Source organism: Euprymna scolopes, chromosome 35 (assembly GCF_053919585.1).
Source record: "Euprymna scolopes isolate OS-2025 chromosome 35, ASM5391958v1, whole genome shotgun sequence".
NCBI lineage: Eukaryota > Metazoa > Mollusca > Cephalopoda > Sepiida > Sepiolidae > Euprymna > Euprymna scolopes.
This window is the reverse complement of record NC_136516.1, coordinates 19,261,198-19,268,697: the sequence shown is the minus strand read 5'-3', so window position 1 is coordinate 19,268,697 and position 7,500 is coordinate 19,261,198. Positions and strand designations below refer to the sequence as shown.

Below are 7,500 nucleotides of genomic sequence, written 5' to 3'. Positions count from 1 at the left end.
AATTTTTTTATTAAGCCGAATTCTAAATAAGAACTCCAAATTTATTAATTAATCAGTTTTTGGTATTTATGCAGAATACGGGCCGTGCCGAAACAATGACGTTATTATTTAGAGCCCCATTTTAAATTAAATTATCCGATAGATTTTTCTATAAGTTTGATTTAAAAGGAGTAATTTGCATAAGTAATTTTGTATTTACATTATTTCTCTGAATTTAAATCGTTTTAAAAAATTATTTATCGTTTAATTTTTATTTACTTAATAATTTTATTTATTGCGGACTATTATCCTCATCTTTTCTTAGTTGTTTCACGACGTTTCGGCCAACTATTCCTCTGGCCTTCGTCAGGTGGTAACCGCGACGGATAGGAACTCTGAATCTCCTGACTGCATTCACTGCCTTCTGTAATTGTTGTCGTCTCACCACGTTTTGGCCATGTAAGCCTCTGGTCGGCTTTGGGTAGGATTGAAACCGCTATCTTCAGACAATTCTCACCTGGAACCGTAGAGATTCAACGTCTCTATCAACTGCGCCAGAATAATAGTCTGCAATAACTAAAAATTAATAAGTAATGCTCATCTCAATAATGAATTCCAATTAAATAATAAATGTTAATTACTTTGAAAGTTTATAGACGTGCAGAAGTGGTGGACATAGGTTAGATGATGTCTTAGTGACATCTGGAGTCTGTTCATTGATTGGATGCACCAAAGACTGAAGTATAAACCGTATCACCCAGAAATATTGTGAGGAGAAATAGTTTGTAAATGAGTGATACCCTACCCTAACTTGAACCTCTACCTCCTTGCTCGTCTCTGCATATTTTTGCCTTTCTCACACTTGCCATGTGGCATCGTGGCACCATTGCTTTTTTTTTTACAAAGGAATCACCACTTACCAAGGCCCTTAGACCACTCGAGGATGAGGGTTAAAGAGTGTACAATGGTCAGAAGGACAATATCATAGTAATCGTTAGAAGTGTAATTATGGTAAATTGGATAACTTAAGGGGAACGGCTCATCAAGAATTTGTTTACATTGAACTTGAAGACGGGCGTGTTGTAGTCATTTGGAAGCAGGTAAACGGAAGAGAGTTCCACAGGTGTGAAGTTCTAACAAAGAAGCTTTGTTCCTGGAATCTATGTTTAGGCTTTGGCACAGATAAAGCGTGAGGGAAATTATTGAGAGTTTTCAGCTAGACGAGTGAAACAACTAAGAAAAGATGAGGATAAAAGTCCGCAATAAATAAAATTCATAAATAATTCTCATCTCAATAAATTCCAATTAAATAATATATATATAATTATTGTTTGTTTATTTTCTAAATTCATAATTCAGTTTTGCAATATTTGATTTACATACATAATTTCTGTTTTTGTTTTTTAATTAATATTGAATGAAGTTCAGTTCCAGTATAAATCGAATAGTTTATTTTCTTTTTAATGCTATGTTTAAAGAAAATAACAAACGAATTTTAGTCTATTTCAGTTTTGGCATATAATCATATAATTGTTTATTAAATTATGACGTGCACAAACTTAAGCTTCATCAGCGCTTTAGAAAAAAGAACTTCAGTTTCATCATTAATAAAATAGTGTTTTCTTTTTAAACTTTTTTTTAATGCAATGTTTAAAACACGAATTTTATTAAATCGATAAAACAAAAAATGTTTATTTACAGAATGTTTTTTTTTTCACAGAAACAACACACAACACAATTTCTTCCTTTTTTTTTTAATTAATTCTTGTTTTTATTTTTATTTATTAATCTCTACAATTATTTAAATGCAAGTTTATCTGTGTGTGTGTGTGTAAGTTCGTTCCTTATAGACTCCGAAACGGCTGAACAGATTTTACATAACTTTAGTATATAAGTCTGAGAGTGATCTTAGTTAAGTTTTGTCTCAGAATACCCTCGATAATCGATAATCGAAACCGTCATTTTAATTTACCTATGAATTAAATGGTAAAGCCATTTTATCTATGTTGTCGCTTCTCAACAATGATAGAACAACGGGCCGTGAAAATTCTACCGTGGGTAAGTTGATAGTGTGTGTGCTTTTTTTGCATGACGTGGTGTGTAGGTTCAAACTCTGCATGTAAACTTCATATTTTTTCATTAACTGCAAAGAATTTTATAAGACTTGAAAATGTGCGTTTTTTTTTGCATGACGTAGTGTGTAGGTTCAAACGCCGCACGTAAATTTCTTAATGTTTTTTTTCGTTAACTGGAAAGAAGTTTATATAAAATATTTTTATAAAAGAAACAGTAGGTTCTCTAGAGTGCAATGTAGAATAACATATTTTGGACTAAGTTACTGCATGGAGGCATGTGAAGTTTCCTCCCGGGCGATTCACGGATTTCGATGACAATAAAAAATATAGGAGTGTGAAATAATTGTTGATCATCATTAAATCACGGGCAACGCCGGGTCTCCCTGCTAGCATTAAATAAGCTGAGTTCCAGTACAAATAGTTTTCTCATTTTTCTCCTTTTCAATGCAAGTTTTTAAATTTTTATTTAAATTGTTTTTTTTTTAAAATTTAAATGGTTTTCATTTTAATGATTATTTATCGTTTGAATTTGTTTGTTTTATTGTTTGTTTATTTCTTAAATTCATCATTCAGTTTTTGCAGTATTTTACACACATAATTCTTGTGTCTTCTTGTTAATTTACTATTAATAAAATTCTAAAAGTTTATTTATTTATGTGTTTGTGCCTATATACCAATAAAACTTTCGAACGGATGCACCGAATTGAAAAAATTCTTTTTTCCCTGAAAGGTGTTAGTTACACGCCGAGTCACACACACACACACAAAACCCGAAATAAGGGTTTTTGGGCCGTTTCGTTTTTGTCGAAAAAGTTACCTTCCCATGTCAACGAAATTTAGCACAGTATGTATACAATCACGGTAACATCTGTGCCTAAACCTAAACGTAGATTCCATGAACAAAGTTTCTTTCTTAGAACTGCACGCCTGTGGAATTGTCTTCCGTTATCTTGCTTTCCGGCTGACTACAATATGGTTGTCTTCAAGTCTAACGTAAATAAGTTCTTGATGAGCCGTTCCATATAAGTTATCAAATTTAACAAATTTTCATTACTAATGATTATTATATTGCCCAATTTCTACTGTACACTCTTTAACCCTTATCCTTGAGTGGCCTCTTGGCCTTGATAATGTGTTGATGCCTATGAAAAAAAAGTCAGATGTGAACAAGTTCTAATTGAATCGTCCCCCTAAGTAATCCAAGTTACAAAATTCCCACTGTTTACTATGCTAAAATCACAATGACTAATGTATACCTATTAACCCTTATCCTTGAGTGGCCTCTGGGCCTTGATAAGTGGTGACACCCATGTAAAAAAAAAAAAAAAAAAAACATGTTTCGGTATACGGCCAGGATTTTTGGCGCAATGGATAACGCGTCTGACTACGGATCAGAAGATTCCAGGTTCGAATCCTGGCAAGTTCGTAATAATTTTTACCATGATTTTATCCTTACGCTTAGTTAGCGTATTTTTGTTCTTTAACTGATTTTGCTTTGTGCAAATGGGATTCTGCCATACTCCAGTTCACAGGATAAGCGTTGATGGTAAGACAGTGTTCAGTGTACTTGATGTTGAGTGTACTCGATTTTGTGTTTGGCATAAAGTTCAGTTCCAGTATTAATTGATCGTGTTTTTTAATTTGCTTTTTTAAATGCATTTTTTAAAAAGTAAATCACAAACGAATTTTAGTCTATTAAATCCATGAAACAACAATATGTTTATTTACAGAATGCTGTTTCGCATAAACAACATAACCATTTCTCTTTTTAATTAATTCTAGTTTTTCTTTTTAAAAAATGACCCTTGAATATGTTCAATTTCAGTATAAATCGTGTTTCTTATTTTTCTTTTCTTCAACGCAAGTTTTTAAGTTTTCTTATGGTTTTCTAAAAAGCTCTCATTCATTATTGACAGTCTGAGTGTTCAACAGATCTTGCTTGCTAGGATCTCAGCCGTCATCGAATTTATCCAGGCTCGAAGGCTACTCAAGGACAAGGGTTAATGAATGTAAGGTGGTAGTGTAGTAATCGTTAATGGTGTAAATTGGGGAGAATTTGATTATTTATTGGGACGGCTCAACAAGAACTTGTTTACATTGGACTTGAAGGCTACCATATTTTAATCGGCTGGGAAGCAGGCCAATGAAACAGTATTCCACATGCGGGTAGTTTGAGGAAAAGTGCTTTGTTCATGGAATGTGCATTTAGATTTAGGCACAGATAAAGAGTGGGGGAAATTGTTGATAATGGTTGTAACTAGTTGAGTGTTTTTTGTGAAAGTTTGGCAAATGAGGAACATAGATTGAAGCTCAGACGAGCACTTGCCATGAAAATAACGATAGAACATAAACAGGCTCACAACGTCTCTTCTGTGGGAAAGAGGTTGCAGGAAAGAGAAAAAGACATCGCCTACTAGATTCCGAAACCGGTTTGGAACTCTATCAAGGTTGGATAGGCCGCGCAGAGCAGCTACTAGGGCCAAATGGGGTCAGAACTAGTGATGGGACGATTCCAATAGTTTTTATGATTCCGATATAATTACCGATTCCGTACTAAATTTCTAATTCCGATTCTTTATAAATCTCTAAATATTTAACTGTAGAGTTACAGTTTTCTCCGATTACTATAAAAACACACATGTTAAAGGTGCAGATATTTTACTAAACGTAAAATGTAAAAATACACTTGTGGGAATGATCTATCGATTGTAGCTTTACTCGCAATTTAAAATCAATAAATATTTATTATTTTATCATTATTACCAGTAATGGAAGATTTTACTTTAAACAAAATAAAATGAAAAAAAACAAAACAAAAAAACAAAACAAAATAACAAAAAACAAAAACAAAAATAAAACAACAAAAAAAAAAAACAAAAAAAAAACAAACAAACAAAAACAATAAAAGAATCGTTTTGGCATCGGAAAATCGGTACAATTTTTCCGATTAATAAACCAATTCTGATAATTCTTCCTTCTTTCTCTCTTTCGTTTCTTCTTTCTTTAATCCACCTGCTACTAATAGCACGTGACTGTTTATTTGATGATGATTGGTCAAGCGATTTTTTGCTCGCCGATTTTAAGTGAAAATCGAAGTGAAAAAAAGGGTGTTGCTTCCTTAGCCTTTGGGAATCAAAGGTCGTTATTTGAAAATGTCGAACCTGGATGTAGTAACCCATCGTGGCGAGACATCAGGAGGCTCTAGATGAAGGTCCTATTTCGTCAGTTAAATTTTCGTCTAGGTGACGAAAATGAAGAGAAAAATGCCAGCTGAGTTCAGACAGAAAAATCTTACAAAATCAAGTCAAAAGTCCTACATAGAGGAAAAGAAATAAGTGCAAATGTTAGACCTTAGACGAGTGAAAAAAGTGACGGTGCAAGCAGCAATAATTTACTTTTTCCTCAGAAAATATTCGAAGTGAAAAGGAAAGTGAATAATATTCAATGGTACAGCAAGAAGAAAGAGCCTTCTCTAATAAGAAAAAAAGTTTTCGTTCGACTAAGCTGTCGAAGCTACATCAGGTCAAGTAATGTTTTTTCCAAGTAAAAGCCGACAAATATGAGTAAAAGAAAGTTGAAGACGATCCAGATTTATTTGATAAAAAAGAAGAAAATCCAAGGAGACATTTTTTTTTTAATGTTTCCACTATCTCTAGCAGGAATGACAATTCTTCTCTCTAAAAAAATTCCGCATAAATTATCCTTGCTTCTAAAAAAAAAACTATTCTTACCTCAAAGTAAGGTTTGTCCCTTTTTTAAGCTTTTCTTATTTTATAATTCTATTCTTTCTCTCTCCTGAACTGCTACTAGAACCTTAAAGGTTCGCCAAAAGGGGACATTTTCGAGCAGTCAAAATACAGTCTTTTATACGATTAAATGGTAAACTTTGGACGTTATCATTATTTTTTCCCTTCATCCCCTTTCAATTTATTTTTCCCTCTTTAAATAAAAGTTTATAATTATTTCAAGTGGTTTTACTTCTTCTTCTTTATCCTTGTCCTACTTGTAAATGGTTATATGCAATTGATTTTTACAGGTTCTAGTATTTAAATAGTCTTATTTAGCTGTTACTAAGTCAAATTCGGACATATAGTGATAAGTTAAACTATTATTTCCCTTAAGTTTCCTCGTTACACGTTACGATAAATAGTATTTCTAAACTAAACAGATTAAAAATAATTTACCTTAGTATTCTAAAAAAAAAAAATAAATAAAAGGAATGGAATTTATAAGTTTACTAGCAAGCCGCTCGGCGTTGCCCAGTGGTAAAATGCGCATAAATATTATATTTTAATTCATACAGAAACTGAGACATGTGCATGCGAGTATTATATTTTTTTTTTCAAAAAAAGAAAAAAAAAAACAACAAAACAGTTCACTTCTTGTAAGTGAAAAAGAAATTATACAAAATAAAAATTACCCGTCTGAGATCGAAACACAAAACCTAAAGACAGTAAATTTAGTATAATAACCATTAGGCCGACTTGACACGTTCTTTAAAAAGCGTTTTCAAATTGTACTTAGTTTTCTTTACATAAGTAATCTGTAATAGAAACTATTCACGCCTGCGCATTCGTAAAACAGTTAGCAAAAAAAAAAAAAGAAAAAAAAAAAGAAAAAATCTACGTATCAATTTTTAAAATTTGACTCCTTAGCAGGCCGTTTTTTTTTTCGGATGAAAACCGATTAAAAAGATTTCCACATGTCTGAATACCCTATATACAAAATTTCAAGTCTGTAGATCGTTGAATATATAGGTTGAGAAGTGTCCTCATACACACATTCTCACTTTTATAGATATACAAGCAAATGTGCCCGGCGTTGCCCGGTATTAAATGTAGCATTAATTTCCTTTTATAAAAACTGAAGTAAATAAAAAACGGAAAGAGACTGCGACATGTGCACACAAATATTATGCTTTTTTTTTCTTTCTAAACAGCTCACTTCTTGTAAGTAAAAAAAAAAACATTCGAGCTGAAATCGAAACCAAAGCCTAAATACAATAAATCAGGTCCTATAACTGTTAGACCAGCGTGATACGACTTTTAGAAGGTGCTTTAAAACTACTTACTCTTAGCATAAGTAATCTATAATGTGAACTATTCACACATGGGCATTCGTGAAACAGTTAGCAAACATAAAAATCCGATGACTCCCACATACCAATGTTTTCAATTTTGACCCCTTAGCTACCCTTTTTGTCGAATGAAAACGGATTAAAAGCTTTCCACATGTCTGAATACCCAATATAACAAATTTCAAGTCTGTAGATTAAAAATTCGTTGAGTATATAAGTTGAAAAGTGTCCTCACACACACACATTCTCACGTTTATATATAGAAAGAGCCAATACAACGCAGATTAAAAATATATATATCTACTTAGTTTTGATGATATGACGCCATCATTAAGCATAGAAACGTTTACAGGGAATATGAACTGGAAT

At 32.4% G+C, this 7,500-nt stretch overlaps 1 non-coding gene across 1 annotated transcript; it reads left to right on the top strand.

Moving 5' to 3' along the window:
- Positions 1 to 3,407: 3,407 nt before the first annotated feature.
- Positions 3,408 to 3,480, top strand: Trnar-acg (transfer RNA arginine (anticodon ACG)). The gene has a single exon. It is a non-coding gene; the product is annotated as a tRNA-Arg (tRNA).
- The last annotated feature ends 4,020 nt before the right edge of the window (positions 3,481 to 7,500 follow it).